The sequence below is a fragment of the Myotis brandtii genome, unplaced genomic scaffold (assembly GCF_000412655.1).
Source record: "Myotis brandtii unplaced genomic scaffold, ASM41265v1 scaffold639, whole genome shotgun sequence".
NCBI classification, from domain to species: domain Eukaryota; kingdom Metazoa; phylum Chordata; class Mammalia; order Chiroptera; family Vespertilionidae; genus Myotis; species Myotis brandtii.
In genome coordinates this window covers 900,133-922,903 of record NW_005370452.1, presented here as the reverse complement: position 1 = coordinate 922,903, position 22,771 = coordinate 900,133, and the positions used below count along the sequence as shown (strand labels likewise).

At 44.5% G+C, this 22,771-nt stretch overlaps 1 long non-coding RNA gene across 1 annotated transcript in view; it reads right to left on the bottom strand.

Moving 5' to 3' along the window:
• Positions 1-15,044: 15,044 nt before the first annotated feature.
• LOC106723758 overlaps positions 15,045-22,771 on the bottom strand; it is an 11,587-nt gene continuing 3,860 nt past the window's right edge. The window contains exon 3 of the long non-coding RNA XR_001359473.1: positions 15,045-15,118. This is a non-coding gene — a long non-coding RNA (uncharacterized LOC106723758). The remainder of the gene's footprint in view (positions 15,119-22,771) is intronic.

Genomic DNA, 22,771 nt, shown 5'->3' with positions numbered 1-22,771 from the left:
GAGGATGCTAAGGGTGCCCCAGCTGCTAAAAGGGTGGGCATCCGACAGTTCCCACTTGATGCTTTGCCCAAAGGTAGAGGAGGAATTAGTGCAGAAGTAGGAAGACCTGGCCACTCACCTCAATCCAGGTCAACACTGAAGGCTGCCCCAGCCCCCTCACTCCCTGTTGGATGCACTACCACCACATCCCACTCCTGTTCCCTTTGTCCTCCCAGCAAATGAACCTCAGAGCCTTCCTAAGACCCACCAGCATGCAAATCTCAATCCCAGAGCTAGCCTGCAGGAGGTGCTACAAATGATACGGCACAGAGACTAATGAACAGATGGAAATCACGTAAGAAAAAGTCCCCCACTAGTCCCTAAAGAGGGACAAAGTGATCAAATACTGAAAACATCCACTGCAATTTCCGCTGGTTGGGTTGAGGAATCTCAACACGCCCTGTAGCCCTTTGATACATGGTTCTTCTTCATTTCTTGTGCTATTGGAGACAGGCATTGCTCGGCACAGAGTGAAAACAGAAAAAGATGGGGAGGAGGTCCTCCTGGCCTGTGAGCCTGAGAGAACCCACTCCCGGGGCGGTGGGAGGCCACGTGTTGCCAGAGCTCTGTCTAATTTATTTATTTACTCACCACTGCCAGGGCTTCTCCCAGAAGGGAATGAGTGGATGAAAGACACACACAAGAGTCTCATTGCTGGGAAAATATATCAAGTCACCTTGAGCTAAGGTCATCTGGAATGAATTCTATACTTCTGGGCTGAAATTACACCAAAGGCAAAATTATTTTTTTCTTCCCTTCCTTCAGCCTAATGTACATGTCATATTCCTGTCTTAAGAATGTCACAGGAGGACAGAGTCTTGTTTCCAAGGAGAGAGAGAGAGGACAGGGAGTGTGTTTAAGACAAGGGTGGAGAAGATAGGGAAGGATACAAAGTCCTCACCATTAAAGACACTCTGTTTAATTGGCATACAGGTGAATGAGAAGTTCGAGGAATGTGGGTCTTGGTTAGTGAAGCTGCAAAGGGAAGAAAATCAATTATTAGAGAGAAAAGACCATCTCGACAGGCGATTTCCAAAGGAATAGGAGTGAATTTCCCCTTTGGATCAAATATATGGCTACTGTCAAGTGTCCTAAATGATTTGTTCTAAGAGTGAGTTGACTGAGGAACTGAGAGATGCAGATTTTAGAGCGACAGGGAGCACATGCTGACTTATGGACATCCGGCACACTGAAGGTCCGAAGAGAAAAGGAAAGATCGGCTGCTTTTACCATGCAGTCGCTTTATCTGGGCCTGCAAAATGGACTCTGAGAGTCACCCATGTGTGATTTTTCTCAGCCATTTAGGAGAAAAGCTGGTCCGTGGAGAAAGAGCCTTCCTATTCTTCCTGCTTCAGCTGTTTTTCTGGGAGCTTTAGAACTTTACAACTTAACAGATAAACAAAGGGTACAAATTATTTTTTGACATATAAAAAGCTGTTCATGTTTAATATCTATAACTCTATGAGTTTGAGGATATGTATATGCCCTTGAAATGGTATAATTCTACTTCTGGGTGTGTATCAGAGGAATTTAAATCAGTACCTCCAAGAGATACCTACACCCCATGTTCATTGCAGCATTATTCACAAGAGCTAAGACATGCAAACAGTGTAAGTGTCCATGGGTGCATGAGTGGATAGTGTATACACAGGAATATTATTCAGCCATAAAGGAGACAGAAATCCTGACATTTGTGACAGCACAGATGGACCTTGAGGGCATTATGCTAAGTGAAATAAGTCAGACAGAGAAAGAAAAATACTGTATGACCTTACTTATATGTGGAATCTAAAACAGTCAAACTTGGAAGCAGAGAGAATAGTCAAAGCAGGGTCTGAGGGCAGGGGAAATGGGGAGATGATGGTCAGGGGTACAAAGTTTCTGTTATGCAGGATGAATAAATTCTGAGGCTCTAATGTACAGCATGGTAATGATAGTTAATAGCACTGTATTGTGTAGTTGAAATTTGCTAAGAGAGTAGATCTTATGTTCTTCCAACAAAAAGAATAATGATGATGATAGTAATAAAAGGGGCTGGTGATGATCTCATGCTGGAAGGGTTTTTGCATGGCTTTTATTATAGTTTGTGTTTCATTGTTTTTATCTTTGGATCTTTATTATAATGTTGGAGGGAATATCCACAAATTCATGAGCATTCAGTACGCCCAATCCCCTTGTGAATCCTAGGACACAATAGAAAGAGCTCTTGACCCTGAGGTGCTGGTAGACCAGAGGGGTCAGACAGATGACAGGAGATGGTAGATGATGGTGACGGTGAAGCACTTGCCCCTTCACTGGGCATACCTTGAGTAGCGTTGGCACGCATGGCTATGGAGAACCAAGAGCAACTCTGTCTCCACCCAAAGGAAACTTATCCCCAAGGGAACTTTTCCAGGTTTGCAGGCCCCTTGGGTTCCTGACAGGCTTCTTCTTGTCAGTTTATTTTACCAGGAAAGTAGCAGATTACTGAAAACAATCTTCCTTCCCTTCTTTGCAAACATGTACTGAATGCCCATGAGAAACCTAGCACCACACTGAACGTGAGGAATAGAGATGCCTGAATCACCTCATTGCTCCCCCTCCCCCTCAGAGCCACTCATTGTATGGGGGGCGGGGGGGGGGGAGAAATGAATGAATGTATTATTGAGGAAGACAGACACCTGGTTCTCTATGAGCATTGTGTGTACATTGAGTGGCAACAAGGTGTGAGGTCCAGAGGGGCCTCAGGGAGACAATGAGTGAAAACTGGAGAGGATTCTTGAAGAACCAAGAAGAACTGGCCAACCTGAGGAGGGATGAAGGGACAGTGCATCTCATTCCCCCACTTCTCTCTCTATTCAAACCATCCCCAGCCCCACACTCTCAGACCTGCCCCAGAAGATGCCTTTTAATACATGCAGAAATGTGACCCTTCTAACCAAAACCAAGTAAGAGGTTTGAAAAGGCAGGAAATACTGGTGAATTCATTCATGAATATGTCTATTCCAGTTTGGGTGGCAGAAAGAATTGCACTACATCTAAGGTGGACCTTACTTTAGGGCAGCGGTTCTCAACCTGTGGGTTGCAACCCCTTTGGGGGTCAAACGACCCTTTCACAGGGGTCACCTAAGACCATCGGAAAACACATATATAATTACATATTGTTTTTGTGATTAATCACTATGCTTTAATTATGTTCAATTTGTAACAATGAAATTGAGGGTCACCACAACATGAGGAACTGTATTAAAGGGTCGTGGCATTAGGAAGGTTGAGAACCACTGCTTTAGGGTTTCCTTTGTGAAACTTACATGAAGTAGCACCTGGCACCAGGAAGACCTTCATTCCGCTCTGGCTCAGAGGGACATGTGTGAAATCAGTATAACTTGAGGTGCTCATCCTGAAAGTGCCTCCCACTCCCACACCAGCCACCTGGCTACCTGAGCGACCCACAGCCACAGGCAGCTGAGGATAAGCCTTGGTCTTTAATCGCTGCATATTACAGTTTATCACTATGCAGTTTAGTGTCTCTGACCTGTTGGGCCCCTACTAATAAAACAATCTTTAAAAGTAAAACAGGCGGTAATAATAATAATAATAAAATCAGCAATCCAATTCAGCTGGTGGCTGCCCAAGCTTGAAGGTCTCCGGGCACCTTTGCTTAAATAGCTAAAAAAAAAAAATTATAATAAACGGATGCATTAGGCTCCAATCTGAAGGCACCCTGCTAACCTCATAATGAAAAGGGCAGACTGAGGCTGCCAGCAGCCCTCCTATTAATTACTTGCCTTTAAATGCTGGAGAAGTGTATTTAAGCCAGACACCTGGAGAGGCTGCTCGCTAATTGCATGCATTATAATGACTACAGACACATGAGGAACACACTAGTTTCAGCTTCACAACAGCCCATCATCCAGGGAAACCTAATACATTGATTTCAACCACACCCATGTGCTCAATTTAGCATGTGAATAAAAATGAATATATCCAAATAAAGTTTCCTTTTTATGTCTTTTTTTTATGATTGCAGGCAAATCCCATAGATGTGTCTTTTTTCTCACAATGTTCAGAGGGCATGCAAACCCAGCATATTAAATGTGAATATTGAGCTATCCTTTGTAAGCTAATACTCTGGCTCAAGAGTCAAGATTTCTAGTAAGGAGAGAAATAATTTAGCAATTTCACGAGTGCAAGAGAGGTGAGGCAGTGCGGAGCCCGACGTGCAAGCTGCCCAGACATAGGGAGGTAAGATGCTCTACATTGTGGTTATGCCAGCACCAGGCAGCAAATGGTTAACCCCAAGACAAAACCCCTTGTGACCAGCGGGTCTCTTGCAATCATCAGTAGAACTAGCTATTATAGTCAATTTAATAGCTTGAAAATGAACTCATTAGTGGTCTTTTATCAGTGGAAAAAAGTCTATTAAATCCGGATGTGTGCAGCAGCAGCACAGAAGCTCATTTCCATCCCGCTTGTGACCTGAACAAATCTGAGACATGCGGTTCTGTGGGGCCAGGGTCAGGGTCCCCAGCAAGGAGACACTGAGATCTCTGATGCCTTCCTCCAGCCTGCATCCCTCCTCAAGGTTTCCAAGGTTCCTCAGGTTAATTTACGGTTTGGTGGGCTGCTTTTTGTCTTTCTTTCTCTACTCCTGTGTTACCCATGTGCACCTTAATACCTACAGGGGCAGCAAAAAGAAGGTGCCATCACTCAACTGCGACTTGAAAGTTATATATGAGATTTGTCAGGCTCTGTCCGTGGTGCTGAACAGGCTTAAGACAAAGCAGTTGAAATGTGGCACAGTAAAGGGCTTTCTGTGTTCTCTCCCTTTCTCCTTCCTCCTCCCTCCCTCCCTCTCCCTGCCTTTTTCCCTCCCTCCTCCTTTGCCTCACCCTTCCTTCTTCCTCTCTTCCTTCCCTCTGCCCAGGATAACTGCAGAGGAGCGCTTGCACATTCAATGTGTCCTGCTGGTGATTATAATGTAGATTCTCTTGGATGAGGGGTGAGGCCTGAGCACAGACAAGCTGACTCTTCATTAGCTCCGGGACTGGGACCCAATTAGCATAAATCTATGAAATAAACTGTGGGGCAAATAGAAAAGTTTTTCCCAAAATATTCTTTCTCCTATCATGTCCCAGACTTCCAGGGCTATGCTCTTGCTTTTAAACTGTATCTTTTTCATTGGCACAGGTCTTGTCTCATGAATGAGATGATAAATGATTTGATGGCAGAGGTTCTGTTTTATTCTTCTTTTATTTTTAAATATGTTTTTATTGATGTTAGAGAGAGAAAGGGAGAAAGTTAGAAACATCTGAGGAGAGAGAAACTTCAGTTGACTGCCTCCTGTACATCCCCTACTGGGGATCAAGCCTGCAACCCAGGCATGTGCCCTGGTGCATGGGGTGATGTGCAACCAACTGAGCCACACCAGCTGGGCTATTTTATTCTTCTTTTAGAATACCCACAACACCAAGATCAGTTTTCAGTAAATACATGTGGACTGAACCCCAGTAGTGAGAGCATTAGTGCCTCAGGAGCTAATTGGATTATATTACACTGTTATTAGGCTGCACTGGGTGTGACTGGTAAATAATGGTAGAACACAGTCTTTAGAATTATCAAGTGAGCTTTTGATGTTAAAAACTACCATCACTTACCTATTAATCTTAAATCTTATCCACTTAAATCGTACCAACCTCTAAAGGTACACGTCATTAGCCCTGAACGAGGTCAGAGGTCAGCTAGTAGAGGCTCAGAGGAGTCAAAATGCTTCCAAAACTTAGGAGGCTGGAACCTGACTTACACAATGAATTACTTAATTGGAGTATATAATTTAAAATTAGTGCATGCTGGCCATTACATGTCTCATATAGAAGATTGCTTGTTGTTGTGTGTTGTGTTGAGTTTTTAACTTAACAATCCTCACTTCTTTTTAAAAGGTACCTAAGTAGACTGTAGAATACGTCATTCTTTGTCAACAATCACTGGTCCATTTGCCCTATATTTTCTCAGGTAGACAAAAATGATTTTTAAAAAAGTACATTTCCTTTGACTGAGATTATTTTAACCTCAGGTCTACTTTACCCAACAAGCATTTGTTTGGGCCGAACATGCCCACTTATTTCAGCCCCAGTTTCCAAGTGGAAGGCAGTTTCTGCATGTATCTTCTTCCTCTCAATACCACGAGGCAGCTCCAAGCATCCTGACGCACTGCACCCTCTGTGGTGTCTCTCCTACCACCTCTCAGCCATAGATTTGGAGTGAAAAAATTTCCAGCCAGAAAGGAAGTGTGCCTCCTGGGCCACTCTGCTCTCTCTCTTGGCAATGGCAGGACTCACTGGCTCATCCACGATCTCTCTGACTTGGTGTTGGCTCAGGCAGGGGGCCAGTTCAGCCAGTCAGCCTCCTGGCTAAAAGCCCCACTTTCTCACAGGCCACACGCCTTCTCCCCCTCCATTCCTGAGCCTATAATTCCCCTTGAGGGCCTCACCTGGTGCCCTCAACACCTGCAGTCTTGGCCGGCCTAGGATTGCAGGTCAAGGGTGGGGGCTGAGCTTTGCATTTCAAATTCACTCCCAGGAGACCCCTCACCACTGCCAGAGGGTGAAGACCTCTGCACCAAATAGCGCTAACACCCTGGAGATTTTATTGAACCTACTTCCTCAGGGAAGACTGCTTATTTTGTCAAACCAGAATCAGAGATTTACAGGACAGAAAGGACACCCAAGTGACATCTGGACCACCTTCACCCCCATACCCATCAGTGTCTCTAATACAAGGGACAATGACATAATTAAAATAGGAGCTGCATTTAATCAGAAAAACTTGATTAAATTAGTGGCCAGCAAACCTCTGAAGATTCCCTCTAAATCACTGTCTGATAGGATGAGGCCCACAGGGACCTCCAGGTCATGGAGACAAAGCTGGATTTGCCAGACAGGAGAAAAGAATCTCAAGAACTCATGTTTTTTCCCCTTGAAATCTGTTTGAAAACTGCTTATTCAGCCTGGTTTTATATAGATGAGATTTCCACCATCTCTAAGTTATTTTCCCAGTAGGAAAATTTAACATACTATTTATTAATATAACTCCATTATATAAATGAGCTTACTCTGCTATTACAATAATAATTGCATGGAAAAATGCCTTCTGAATTCTCTGACCATACTATTTTGCCCTTTTTCTTATCTCAGTCCTCTGAGTTTTAGCTACAATATTGGAGGCATGGCAGAGTGAACAGATAAAAAATGCCATACTTCTTCAGCACAAATGATAAAATTTGAAGGAAATTGTAGTTGCATTTAGAGCTTAATGCACACAAACTTTCTCACCAAATTTATTACTATAAGTAGTTGGGAAACCTTTGAATTTAGAACCAAGTAAAATATACCATATTCTATAATATAGTTGGTGCCTTAATATATATTGTCGTCTTTTTATTAAGGAAGAGTAGGCTCAAAAAAACTGATAAGAATGTAAGAAAAAATTTATAGATAATAGTTTTATGTGAGTTTTTTCTATTTGATGTTAACAAAAAAGAGACTATACTATGATTTCCATGTGAAAAAATAGTTTCAGCAAACAAATGCTTACAATTAATATTTTTTAAAGTATATTTTTCCTGATTTCAGAGAGGAAGGGAGAGGGAGAGAGAGATAGAAACATCAATGATCAGAGAATCATTGATCGGCTGCTTCCTGCATGCCCCCTATTGGAGATTGAGCCCACAACCCGGGCATGTGCCCTGACCGGGAATTGAACCATGACCTCCTGGTTCATAGGTCGACACTCAACCACTGAGCAACACCAGCCAGGCATACAATTAATATTTCTTGCCACAGTTTTTCACATGTCATCCCAAAGCTGTTTCAGAAAGGATATTAGCTATAAGCTGCTCATAAAGATGCAGATTTACCCTGGGCTATCCTTGCTCTTTCCCTTTCCACATGCCTCCCCTAGGTCAGTGGTCGGCAAACTGCGGCTCGCGAGCCACATGCGGCTCTTTGGCCCCTTGAGTGTGGCTCTTCCACAAAATACCGACTTCTGTGCATGGGCCACGAAGTTTCAATCGCACTGTATATGCGTGGTATTTTGTGGAAGAGCCACACTCAAGGGGCTAAAGAGCCGCATGTGGCTCACGAGCCGCAGTTTACCAACCACTGCCCTAGGTGATTCTTAATATGATTTTAGCTGCCACTATAAAATTAACTTTTGACCTGTAACGTTAAAGAAATATAAGTGTGAGTGTGTGTGTGTGTGTGTGTGTGTGTGTGTGTGTGTGTGTGTGTTTTGTAGGAAAGAGGAAAAATATTTTCCTTCTATCCAGGTTCTCAGCTAGGGTCCTGTACGAAAAAAAAAAAAAAGAAGAACAGATTAAAAAGTTGCAAAAATTAACTTGCTTATCTCATATATACATGGGAGAAACTCAGGGAAGAGTAACTGAAAGAGGTGTCTAGAACTCGGGCTTCTATGCCACCTTCAGCTAAAACAGAGGAAGAAGAAGGTGGGGCGGGGCATAGGGGAGGGCGCGGGGGAGGCTAGTCATGGGAGGGGACCAGGAAAAGCCCAGTAAACAGGACTAAGGTTTGTTGTAAGTGGTGCCTTCTCAACCAATGAGAGTCTCCTTATCTAAAGCCATCCTTCTCCTGGTACAGAAAGGTAGACAGACGTACAAATGGAGATTTCCTTTATAAATGCAAATTTCGTTACAAAAGCGTGACTGCTATTCTGTTTCCAGAGCCCCTGTGTGTCTGCTCTTTCTCAAAATAACCCCCATCCCAAGAAGGCACTTTCTGAGGCAGCATATCCTGGTGTCCTATAGTAAGTATGTTCATACATACACAAATGTATGCATGTCTATGCACATATGTGTACATATATATAAACATATGTATATGTGTGTGTCTATTTGATTCCAGCAATAATACTGTCTGGTATTGTTTTAAAGTGAAGCATTGCAGTTCTTCCTTGCTGAAAAAGCCAGAGATAGCATTTGGCATAGGGCCTTTCCCCTCAGTTTTTAGTCCCCTGCTTCCCCTGTGAACAGGATGCCCAGAAGTTAGAGAGGTCACTGGGAAACACTGTCACACACACACACAACACACACACACACACACACACACACACACACACACACTACAGAATCATCCAACCTGCACATTTGCATGTGAAATCCTTCTGCAGAGGCCACCGGGAAACTTCACAGTGTAATGCTGGTGAGAAACAGTTCAGCATTATCTGAAGTCCCATTTTTGTGTTTCAAAAGTTTTTCTCACCTCGCTGGCAATGTTAAACTTCTGTAAGAGAGGAGGGGTGCCGAGCACCATCTACAAACAGGTGCTATGCCCCTCACCTCTTATCTAACATGGACAGACCAAGACAGGCACAGAACACATTGCACACTGTAGAGAAACTGTCCTGAATTCACTTGTACAAGGTCGTGAGGTGTCCTGTGCAAATCGAGCATCTAAAACATCACTAATCTGATCAGATTTTCGAAAGCTGCAAAACAACTTTAAAAGGGTTTGTCACACGGCTGTCCATATTTCAAATAACTCTTCCTGCCCTTTTGTTATCAAAATATACCCCAGACTTCAATTAATATGCCACTTCCTTGAGGACCTGACTTACAGGGAAGGTTTTCAGAGTCCCGAGAACATTCAGTCCAATCCAGATTAGCCATAGCCATCGGACTATCGTGACATCTCAGCATTTCCACTTCCAAGACTATCTGATGAAACCTGTAAATATCAGTTAAAGGAACGATTTCTAAATGTGATTTTGCCTTTAAATTATTCTGATTTCTGCCCTGGCCGGGTTGCTCAGTTGGTTGGAGCGTTGTCCCATATACCAAAAGGTTATGGGGCCATCCCCAGTCAAGGGTGCATACCAGAAGCAAGAAATCAGTGGCTCTCTCTCACATCAATGTTTCTCTCTCTCTCTCTCTCTCTCTCTCTCTCTTTCTCCGTCTTTCTCTCTCTAAAATAAATAAAAAAACATATCCTCAGGCGAGGATTAAAAATAAATAAATAAATAAATAAATGATTGTGACTTCTTTAAAAAAAAACATAGTAGTAATGGCTGAAGACCACTAATTATGAGTACATTTAAATATAAGGTTTGATTTCATTCTCACCAGACTGTGAGGCTGGTAAGCTGGACAGTCACTCCTACCTGACAGAGAAGAAACTGAGTCTTACAGAAGACTGTGACTTCCCCAAAATTGCAGCACTAATATACAGGATTCAGAACACTATGAAATCTGTGTGTCTGTGTTTTGCCTCCTAAATTGTGCTAACTGTTTCTAATTCTAGTCTGTAAATAATTACGATGGTTCGACTTACAATTTTTCAACTTTATGATGGTGCAAGAACGATATGCATTTAGCTGAAATTTTGAATTATGGTCTTTTCCTGGGCTAGCGATATGCAGTACAACACTCTCTCCTGAGCTGGGCAGTGACAGCAAGATGGTTTTGCCCACCTATAGGCTAATATGAGTGCTGAGCATGTTTAAGGTAGGCGAAGCTAAGCTTAGTTCAATAGGTTAGGTGTATTAAATGCATTTTCGACTTAACAATCTTTTTAATTTACAGTTGGATTATGTCCTGATAAACACTATCAGAAACCCATCACAGGTTTAGAAACATTTGTAGAAGTTGTGGTAGAGACAACACAATAGCACGTATCTCAGCATAATTCTCCATCGACTCCATTTCCCTTGTTGATAAAGTGCTGACACCATGGGCTTTAAGGTCAAATCTCAACACCAGCTACTGGCCTGGAGCCCACAGGGAAGTAACTGAAACCTTTAGCATCAGGTCAACTTTGAGGAATTCTTGCAAGGATTAAAATGAGATAATGCAAACAACGCCTGCGGGTGTATACTAACTAGAGAAACTACTAATTTTGCTACTGCGTTATAAAGCAAGTTCCTTAGGAGTGGGGATGGAATTTATCTGGGTCCTAGAGTAGCAAACACAATGGTATTTATCTGGAAAGTTCAGAATAAATGTTGACAGGTGGCTGGTTGTTTCATACCACGGTTTGTCATTAAGCTAATTACTGAAATTTTGGGGCTCAGTTTGTTACTATGTAATTTGAAAATGCTAGAATAACTGATCATAACTCTAAAATCTTATGCAATTACAATATTTACCACTATATATCCCTATAATGAATATACGTGTGAGTTACACTATAAACTGCAGAAATTTTAGTGGCAGTATAACTAACACACCTGCATGGCACTTGGAAGCTGATAGTGTCCTACTTAGTGAGTCTCAGGTTTGCCTTAGAAGCCAAGGAAACCATCCTAATTAGAGTAATATCAGAGGACATTAGGGGACTTTCTTTACACAAACAGAAATGCTCAGTCCTGTAACCCACATTTAATGGGAAACCTACAAGTCTATCCTGGCTTGGGTGTAGGATTTGGGAGCAAGTAAAGTTGAGCCAGGGATTGCATGTTGTATCCCCAAATTCATAGGTTGACACCGAACCCCCAGTGTGATGACATTAGGAGGTGGGGACTTTGGGAGGTGATTAGGTCATGAGGTAGGAGCCCTCAGGGTGGGATTAGTGTCCTTACAAAAGAGACCCCAGAGCCCTCGGCCCCTTCCACCATGTGAGAACCCAGTGAGAAGACTGTCTCTGAACCAGGAGGGAAGCTCTCACCAGACACTGAATCTTGACCATGGACTTGCAGCCTCCAGACTGTGAGAAATGAATGTCTGTTGTTTATAAACCACCCGGTCTGTGGTGGTTGTGTTATAGCAGCCCAAACAGACCAGGACACACTCAGGAGAAGCTGTGTCTGACTTGGTGCTGCTCCTCAGCCCCTGACTGAGTTTGGCACCAAACGTCTGGCCCACTGAGCCAGAAGAATGACGTTCCTTTTGTCCCTGATGCTGCCCTATTCTCTTAGAATCCGACTTCCTCACCCTGGCCTCAGCCTGGGTTGCTTTATTGTGCAGACAGCAACACTCAGGCACATTCTTAAAGCAATAGCAGGGCAGCTGCATGCACTGTGGTGCCATCAGTGCCCTCAGCCAGCCCAAGGGTGATGGATTTTAACATTCAGTGACAAAAGAGGCTGGGCACCTCCTCATTCATCACTGGAGAGAGAATCAGCATGTCAAGAGATGAGGCCAAGAGGAGAAGGACAACCACAGCTTCTCCTCTCCCATCTCCCCAGGGTCTTCCCTGGGAGTGGCTCTCCCGCAGAAGGGTTTTGAGAGGAATAGCTAATTTGGGGAAGAAGCACTGAGAAAATGAAAGTGAGGCAGAGATAAGATGGAGGGCAGAATGAACCTGATTTTGAGTGACACGAGGCACAATGAACCCTGGGAATGAACCTCTTGAGGAGTGAAGTGCTTGCCTGCGGTAAAGTACCTCTGGGTCCCAGGAGTGTGAGCCCACTGTGCACGGGGGGGTTGGCTCTATCTCAGGACCAGCCCCACTCCCCTCCAAACAGCAGAAGGAGGTGGGTGGACCACCCAGGCTCTCACAGCCCTGTGCTGCATCTTCCCTGAGATCTTTCCAGTCTGCAATTTGTACATGGGACCAATGAACACTGGTTCCCCTGAGCAGTCCCTCCCTCAGCTCCTGAGCCCACCTCAAAGGGAGGGCTTGTCTGAGCCCCATGCACTCAATGAAGGACACCCATGTTTCCTCTAAGGCCTGGGTTTCTAGGAAGGAATGAGACTTCCCTGGTAATTGTTCTTTTCTTATCCTTAGCTCCATTTTCTTGCTGACTGTGATTTATGAGGATTGCATTAACAACCATTTCTAAAGATGTCTTTGGAAGATATCTGGATGCTCCCCAAAACACAGGCAGCACCTACTGATGCTGGCATTCTGGGTGGGGTCCTCAAGAACTGCCAGAGTCCCTGGTACCAGCCAGGCTCTGGCCCTGTGAGTCACTCACTAACTCACCGTCTGTGTACAGGGCTGACCCAGGCCCAGCTTTGTGAAGTCACAGGCCTTGTTCCCATGCTCAAGAGGCTGAAGGTCTGTGGGAGACCAGAACTAACACTGAAAGGGCTGAGCGAGGGGCTTCAGGAAAACACCCCAGTCTTCTTGACAGTCCCATGTGATGGAAGACACAGCAATCCTTAAATTATAAGAAAACTGAGACCTAAAATAACAGGGAAATCCAAAGTTACTCAATGAGCATGGGAGAGCCAGGGTACATGCTCATGGAATTTATTTCCAAGTCTATGGCCTTAAACTATGATGCAAAGTAAAATTATCCTATCTAATAAAAGCCCAGCGACCGAACAGTGGAATGACCAGGACGACCGGTCGACCGGTTGCTATGATGCACACTGACCACCAGGGTGCAGACACTGAACACAGGAGGTTCCCTCGTGGTCAGTGCACTCCCACAATGGGAGCACCACTCGGCTGACTAGGATGAGCGGCTGCTCTCGTAGCAGGAGCAGCCACTCAAGGGGCGGGTCCATAGCCGCTAGGCTGACCAGGATGAGCAGCACTCCTACAGCAGGCCAATCCCCACAGGCCATGCTCCCCACCAGTGCACAAATCCCATGCACTGGGCCTCTAGTATAATATAATTACTATGATGCAAAGTAATTATATTATATAATCCTATATAATAAAAGCCTAATATGCTAAGTAACCTTCCGTTCATTTGACCGCTCAACCAATTGCTATGATGCAAATTGACCACCAGGGGGCAGACACTTCGACTGGTTATATAGGTTAGCTTGCTGCTGGGGTCTGGCCAATTGGGACTGGGTGAGATGGGCTGGATATGCCTTGGAGCCCTCCCGCAGTCCCTCCCTGGCCCAAATCGTGCACTGGTGTGAGGGACACCACCGGTGCATGAATCTGTGCACCATACCTCTAGTGGGAGTGGCTCTCCCGCAGAAGGGTTTTGAGAGGAATAGCTAATTTGGGGAAGAAGCACTGAGAAAATGAAAGTGAGGCAGAGATAAGATGGAGGGCAGAATGAACCTGATTTTGAGTGACACGAGGCACAATGAACCCTGGGAATGAACCTCTCGAGGAGTGAAGTGCTTGCCTGCGGTAAAGTACCTCTGGGTCCCAGGAGTGTGAGCCCACTGTGCATGGGGGGGTTGGCTCTATCTCAGGACCAGCCCCACTCCCCTCCAAACAGCAGAAGGAGGTGGGTGGACCACCCAGGCTCTCACAGCCCTGTGCTGCATCTTCCCTGAGATCTTTCCAGTCCGCAATTTGTACATGGGACCAATGAACACTGGTTCCACTGAGCAGTCCCTCCCTCAGCTCCTGAGCCCCCCCTCAAAGGGAGGGCTTGTCTGAGGCCCATGCACTCAATGAAGGACACCCGTGTTTCCTCTAAGGCCTGGGTTTCTAGGAAGGAATGAGACTTCCCTGGTAATTGTTCTTTTCTTATCCTTAGCTCCATTTTCTTGCTGACTGTGATTTATGAGGATTGCATTAACAACCATTTCTAAAGATGTCTTTGGAAGATATCTGGATGCTCCCCAAAACACAGGCAGCACCTACTGATGCTGGCATTCTGGGTGGGGTCCTCAAGAACTGCCAGAGTCCCTGGTACCAGCCAGGCTCTGGCCCTGTGAGTCACTCACTAACTCACCGTCTGTGTACAGGGCTGACCCAGGCCCAGCTTTGTGAAGTCACAGGCCTTGTTCCCATGCTCAAGAGGCTGAAGGTCTGTGGGAGACCAGAACTAACACTGAAAGGGCTGAGCGAGGGAAAACACCCCAGTCCTCTTGACAGTCCCATGTGATGGAAGACACAGCAATCCTTAAATTATAAGAAAACTGAGACCTAAAATAACAGGGAAATCCAAAGTTACTCAATGAGCATGGGAGAGCCATGGGGGAGCCAGGGTACATGCTCATGGAATTTATTTCCAAGTCTATGGCCTTAAACTATGATGCAAAGTAAAATTATCCTATCTAATAAAAGCCCAGCGACCGAACAGTGGAATGACCAGGACGACCGGTCGACCAGTTGCTATGATGCACACTGACCACCAGGGTGCAGACACTCAACACAGGAGGTTCCCTCGTGGTCAGTGCACTCCCACAATGGGAGCACCACTCGGCTGACTAGGATGAGCGGCTGCTCTCGTAGCAGGAGCAGCCACTCAAGGGGCGGGTCCATAGCCGCTAGGCTGACCAGGATGAGCAGCACTCCTACAGCACGTTCTATAATCGAAACAATGTATAACTTCAGCTCTGAGATCCCGGCAGGCTGAAAGCCGGTTTCTGGGGTTTTGTTTAGCTTCTTATTTGCAACATAGTACATAGTTGCTGAGAGTTGCAACTCAGAGGCCGGCAAGTCAGGCGGGGAACGTTGGAGTCTGCAGTCACTGGAGCAAGCAAGCCTCATGTTCGCTTCCAGCTGCCTGGCTGCCGGCCGCCATCTTGGCTGACAGTTAATTTGCATAAGAATATGCTGATTAGCCAATAGGAAGGGTAGCGGGCGTATGCTAATTACCATGTTTCTCTTTTATTAGTGTAGATAATGTTATGTATTATATAATTCTATATAATAGAAGGCTAATATGCAAATCAACTGAACAACGGAATGACTGGTTGGAGCACCAGGCTCACGGCTGGCGAGCGCAGCTGCAGTGGCAGGAGCCTCTCCCGCCTCTGTGGCAGTGCTAAGGATATCTGACTGCCAGCTTAGGCCCGCTCCACGTGCTAAGGATATCTGACTGCCAGCTTAGGCCCGCTCCCCACTGTCAGTCAGACACCCCGCGAGGGCTCCCGGACTGTGAGAGGGCGCAGGCCGGCCTGAGGGACCCCCCACCCCAAGTGTACAAATTTTGTGCACCAGGCCTCTAGTGTTATATAATGAAAAATGTCATTAGGCATAACATAAATATAAATGTTATAAGTCCTTAGGTGTATGCAATAACATTAAATATAAACTATATTATAAATATAGCATAAATATATATAATATAAACAAAATACAAAACATATAAAATAGCAAGAGAGAAGTTAGATGCTGTGAGGTTTTCAGAAGCAGGGACTATCACTTCCATACTGCTGAGAGGGCAGACTGAGAGAAGTATTTATGAAGGAAGTAGTCTTTAAATCATGTTTCAAACGTGGATAGCATTGGGTAAGGCTGAGATGGGGAAAGTCATTCAGGGCTTAGGGGACAGTGAATGAGACCATACTGCAGAAGATGCGTATGGTGGCGAGAGAAGTAGACAAAAAGGAGACTTAGAATCAGATCACAAAGGAGCAAGCTGCTGACTTTGGCTTTGTTCAGATGGTCACACATTCATAGCCATCTGATACTCACCTGTTATCCATATGACACCCACCTTACATGCCCCTGATACCCACCTGATAGTCATCTGATCCTCATCTGTTACCACATAATACCACCTGTTACCCACCTGATACTCACCTATTACCTACTTGGTACCCACCTAATACCTACCTGGCACCCTTCTAATAATACCTACCTGATATTTACTTGATGCTCATCTAATACCCATCTGATACCCACCTGATACTCACCTGATACTCACTTCTTACCCACAAGATATCCACATGTTACCTACCTAATACCTACCTGGCACCCAGCTGATGATACCCACCTGTTATATGACAACATTCTCCATTTGGTCATTGATGCCTTGGACTCAGGTGGCCCTGCCTCACGTTCAGAACCACGTCTAGAACTCTCTGTGAAGTTGGAAACCACACAAGGAGTTTCAAGGAGGAATGAAATAGGCAAATGTGTTCCTGCTCTCCCAGTCAGTCTGCAGGCCGTGGAAACCTGTCTGGTTTGCTTCTGAGTATTTCAGGTGCCTCACACCCAGATATTACTTCTCCAATAAATCATATTTACTATCAACCCTCTGTGACTGAATAGGATCCTGGCATCGCTGCTCAGATTAATGTGTTATTGCTGCTCTTACTGTGTTGTCACCAGGACTTTGAACCAGCCTGGTTGGAAGCTGTGTGCTTCAAATTGATTGTTGTGGAGTCCTCACAACTACCTGTGATAGAAGCACCGTTAATATCTTGGTGTTGTAGATAAGGAGCCCAAGGTGCAGAAAAATCATGAATTTGCCCCCCAAGACATGCGGTCATTAGGTAGAAGTGGGAAATAAACCTCATTCAAGCCAGGACACCTGTCAGCTTGCAGTTAGGTATTTGCTCCCTGCTTGAATCGTAATGTCTATCATATGTTAGGTGTCTGCAATAACACTGGATCGTAGAACAGGACTCCATCAGTCCTGAGATGTTGCCTGTGCCAGTTCCTATAAGCGTTGCTAATGAGTGAGTAACCAACACAAAACCAACTAATAGGCATGTCCTCAAAGTGTAGCTCCTGTCCATGGACAGATGCATTTCCTGTGACTCCTGATCGCAGCTGCTTCGTCACATGCAACATACCAGCAGGTAGACTGGACTTCCCTGTCTAGTCTGCATCACAGTGCCCTGCTCTTTCCTCAGCTGGCTTCACTAGGTTATCAGCCCCCAAAGGTCAGAGTCCACACAACCCCCTATGTATGCTTGTGTGCATCTACTGATACATACATATGTGGACACAATTAGTGATAGAATAAATAAATTCTACCATGTAAATTTCATAGGACAGCATCAGTCCAGATACTTAAAATATTAACCAGAAATTGGGGCATGAGCTGTTCCAAATCTAGCAGCCTCCTCAGTGATGGGCTGATAAGAGCTGCTGATCCTGCCACCAGAAGTGTTATCCACCTGGTGGGAGAAAGTGTCACCAGGACTTCAAACCAGCCTGGTTGGAAGCTGTGTGCTTCCATTACATTAACTCATTGCTACTGTTATTATTATCAAGTACGTATAACTTGACAAGACAGCTCCTGAGTCAGCCATCTTTCTGCTTGGATTTTAGAGTAAATTGCTGTGATTTTTATGGAGGGCCACGTCTTTCAAGAACAGATGTTTGTTATGGGACCATGATAGTATGTTAAAATATTAATTAAAGTCACCTCAGAAGCACACTCTTCCCAAACCTACATCATCCAATATCTTCTACATCAACGACTATGTCTGGGGCACACGCATGCATTATATATAGGATTGTGAGTGAGGCCGTAGTGTTAGCAATAATAATAATGACAACAATAACCATATTAATAACTAGCACTAGTTATTGTGTCCTCTTTGGTCATCCATTACACTAATCATTTTATATTTTTTCTCACTTAATCTTCATAATAGCCATGTGAATTTGGGCTTATTATCATCTCCATTTTATAGATCAGGAAACTGAGGCACATAAGTGAAACCCAGTGATGGCATAGTAAGCTTATCAATGGCTCTTTGATGTCAGTTTCCCATGTAAACCTAAATTCTGAGACACTTACTTAAGCAAGTCAAGGTTGGTGGAAGATTATCAGGACCAAGTCAAAAACCGAGAAGTTAGAATTTCATGTTTAAGATGTACTATTAGCTCACAAAACAAATTTTCCAAATCAATCAATAAAAATCTTTTCAGTTCCTCAGTTACCCCACATATTCTTCAACTGCATAGCAAAGAAAGAAAGGGTGTGTTCAACCAGTAGGTCATGGGTCCCACTGGTCACGCGCCCTTCACTCTCTCAAAGCCACCCCACCACCACCACCACCACCACCCCAGGCATGCCTGCACATCGTCTCTTCATTCACCACAGCCAGCCTGAGAGCACTGGGCTTTGTGTGACCAGCCTCCTGGCGACTGACTCCCGGACAGGGCTCCCCATTCCCTCCAGGCTCCAGGCTGTCTGTGCACCTGGGTGACCCCTTCTGCTTTCCCTTTCAAGTGCACAACCTCCTAACCCAAGTGCAGTCTCTGGTCCAGACCCGCCCTATGGGAGCAGCTCCCTCCCTAGTGAGCACTTACTGGTTTTGATCCTTGTAAGCACAGTGACCTCAAAATGACCAGTGAGCTCCAGGGCTCCTCACGGAGTCAGATTCTGGTGGCCCTACAATGGGGTCCATGCCCTGTAGAATCCTCACTGCCTGGGGCAGCTTCTACTCCGCTGGGAGTTTGCTACAGGCTCACAGAGAAGTGAGACCTCGTGGACTTGAGTGTAGCTCAGCTTTGCAATTCAGATAACTTATACAATTTGCCACTCACATCTTGATAGGCTCCTTGTCTACTGGTGGGCTATGAGCAAGACTGGATGGTGAAGAACTGTTTCAAAGATGATTTTTAAAAACCTTTTTATCACAGTCACCTAAACATCTGCTTTATTTTTGCTACATACACATTTCAAAAAAAGAAAAAACCCAGAGGGCTTGATTTGAAAGGCTTTATTTTCATTTCATTACTGTCATTTGCAGGATTTTAATGAATGCCGCAACCTTCACGGTGGGGTGCAGGATCTGAAGGAGGGGCCGATGCACAAATGAAAATGCTATCCAAGAAATATGAATTTAGAAGGCATGGGGGGCCAGGTGGAGACCTCTTTCTTGAAGAGGCACCCCTGAGACTGTGTCCCATCTGCTTTTTTATTCAGTTTTAGATACACATCTTGCCCTCTAGCAATGCATACAGGCATATCAAAGGTAAAGTTTGGTAAACAGTAAAAGGATTATCAGGTTAGGGAATTGCCTTGAGCCACCACTATCTCAACAATGAGCCTTGCTAACGCCCAAGGTCCATTGGTCTTCCTAGTTCCTTGGTGCATTGACAGTATTGGCAAGCAGTGGCTTCCCGCAAATGAAGGCTTACGATTCTTCAGAAGAAAGACATGGTCAGCATAAGGTATAATTATATGCGCTCTGTGCTCATATAACCACATGTCCTTAACACAGTGGTCAGTGGTCCCAGTGAATTTGCTTGGGTCTCATAGGTCCTGGGCAGAGGCTTTTTACCTTTAGCAGGAGGCCCTGCCATGAAGAGGATCATGTCCATTCACATAGCCTAGGAGGATTCTGTTGGTGCCTAAGACCGCAAGGTCAATAAAGAAAGGCTGAGGTCTCCAACCCTCAGGAAATCAATCCTCCTTCCCAGGCTTCCTCCTGCCCTTTAGCCATTCTCTCTGTTCTCTGAACAATGGAGCATCTCAGCCCTATTACAGGAGCTGACAAGCCTTCCCAGGGAGGCCTCTGGCCAGTTGTGCTGTCCTTGGGAGCTGGCCAACCCTCTTCCTGTCTCCTCAGCACAGGCATTTCCCATCACCGGTCACCTGGTGTCATCATTGGCCATCTCCTGGGCCACTGCAGGCCCAGAGGGCTGGTCCTGGATGGGTCTCTGTGGGGCAGGCACTCATCCTGCCAAAAAACATCACCTCTCTTCTGAGGCTTCTGTATGTGCTAAGGACTGTGCTGATGTTATAATTATCGATACTAAGTCATTTATAGAGTAATAATACTTGCAGGGAGGCAAAAAGGATCCCTCTTTATATGTAGTTAATTTCTCTTTATACCTGAGTTATTTTGTCCCCAAACAAGATAGATTTGTTATGTTTTTAATTTTTTTCAAGGACACGTGATATAAGAATAACAATTGTGATGCTGGAATCGTTGGCAGTTACTTTTCTTTCTTATCTGAGAATATCATTGTCATTGAGTACCACCTCAGAATGTTATTGTAATTTATGAATTCTTAGGAGACAAATTCTAAAAATATGTACAACTCAGCAGCCCACAAAAGTGAATAATCTAAACTGCCATATGCCTGGCAGAATCACTGAGTTAAACACTCTTTCCTGTTTCTCAAACAAATCTTAAAGGAATACCAGGGAAGATACAACTGCCTACACAGATAGACTACAAAGCATAAGCAGGAAAGGCTATATGACACCACTAAGTGTTAGAGACTTTAAAGAATGTTAACAAGGCAACAGTTTATGGAATAGAGTGAAACATTCATGGAGGATTCTCCTTCTAGGCAGAGAGTCCCCCAGAAGTACATCCTAAAGCCTTCAGAATATAGAGGTGCTCTGATCTCTAAGGAGATCCCCAGTAACCAACTTTGAAGCCCATTACTCTTAGTGCCTAAATGTTAACATGCTTCACTTGGCGTAATGTTGTCTTCTTGGCTGGACTGTGACCCTGGGGAGAACAGGTGCCAACCTGTGTACGTCTTCTACTTTCCCTCGGGAGTCTTCACAGAACCATCAGATAACTTGAATTGTGGGGGGAAAGAGTGTTGGCCTGAGAACAAATGTCTGACATCCAGCCCCTCTTCCCATAGGAACAGCTGACTTTAGACCCTCTGTCTCCCACCTTCATTATAGTAACGGCTTCCAGCCGGGCCACCTCACCCCATCTCTCCCTGCTAAGCCCACAGTGCTGTCTATTAAAATCTGAAGGAATCAATTTCTCCCAAACATTCTTAGACAATTTGAAGTTTGAGCCCAGTCCAGAGCATGTCATTTTGCCCCAAGCCTTGCCTCATGGAAGCCTGCAGCCTTGCTGGACTCCCCCTTACTCTCTTCCTACTCCAGGACCCTCCCCTCTCACCATCGTGGGTCAGTTGTGGACAGGCCCTTCTCAAACACATTTCTTGACTTTAAATACAATCCTCCTGTAAGTTCAAAGCCACTCTTCTCCACCTTGCACACTTCTACTCATTTTCCAAAAGGCAGCTCAAAGATTATCTTCCCTCGGAGACCTCCCCTACTTGACAAATGTATCACCATTCCCAAGCCTTAGCTCTTCTGCGGTATCCAGACCCCACTTGGAACCCTTTGCTTTTTTGCTGAGTGTGTGTGAGTGTGAACAACTTACCACAACTACCAACTCCCTGAGAAAAGACTGTTTCTTATACATCTTCAAATTCTGCCCCACAACCTGATCCTAGCAGACACTGAGTAGATGGTAGATGTCCCATTAATACTTATTGAGTGAGTGAATGAATGAATAAATGGACAAACCAGCCTGATCACAGGCAACTCACACTTTGGGACCTTGGTTTCACCCCATACAATGAAGGGGTTCAGTGATGTGAACACTAATTTTAATATTCTGTGAGTTTTCTCTTACATGGTTTTCAGGACCTAAACTCATACAACTGGCTACAAAATATCTGAGGCTTTTTAAATCTTTTCCAACACTCTCATTTGATCTTGCTCCAGTGGCTTACGTTTGCTTAAAATGCTAATTTTGAAACAGAGTTATTTACAAAGATATATGCACCCCTATGTTCAGTGTGGCATTATTCACGGGGGCCAAGACATGGAAAAAACCAAAGAGCCCTTTGATAGATAAAAAAGATGTGGTACATATATGCAATGCAATACTGCTCAGCCAGAAGAAAAGATGAATTTTGCCATTTGTGACACCATGGATGGACCAAGAGAATATTATGCTAAGCGAAAGGAGTCAGTCAGAAAAAGCTAAGGACCATATGACTTCACTCATATGTGGGATATAAAACTGAACTCATAGACACAGACAACATTATGGTAATTGCCAGGGGGAAGAGGGTTAGGGGAGGTAGTAAAGAGTAAAGGGGGGCCAAATATATGGTGAGGGAAGATTATTTGACTTTGGGCAGTGGATACACAGTGCAATATACAGATCATATATCATAGAAATGTACTCTTGAAACCTAATCTTATTAAACAATGCCACCCCAATAAATTTAATAAGAAAAGTGAAAATTACTATCTCTTAGAAAACAGAGAGGTTGTTTTTAGAGTACTTACTAGTAAGAGCAAAGAAAGTAGTTTAGACTGTTTAGGTTCAAACCTGGCTTAAGCATTTAGTAAATATGTGTTACCTGGCATTTTTGTGTCTTGATTTCGTTACCTGTAAAATGAGGGTGATAGC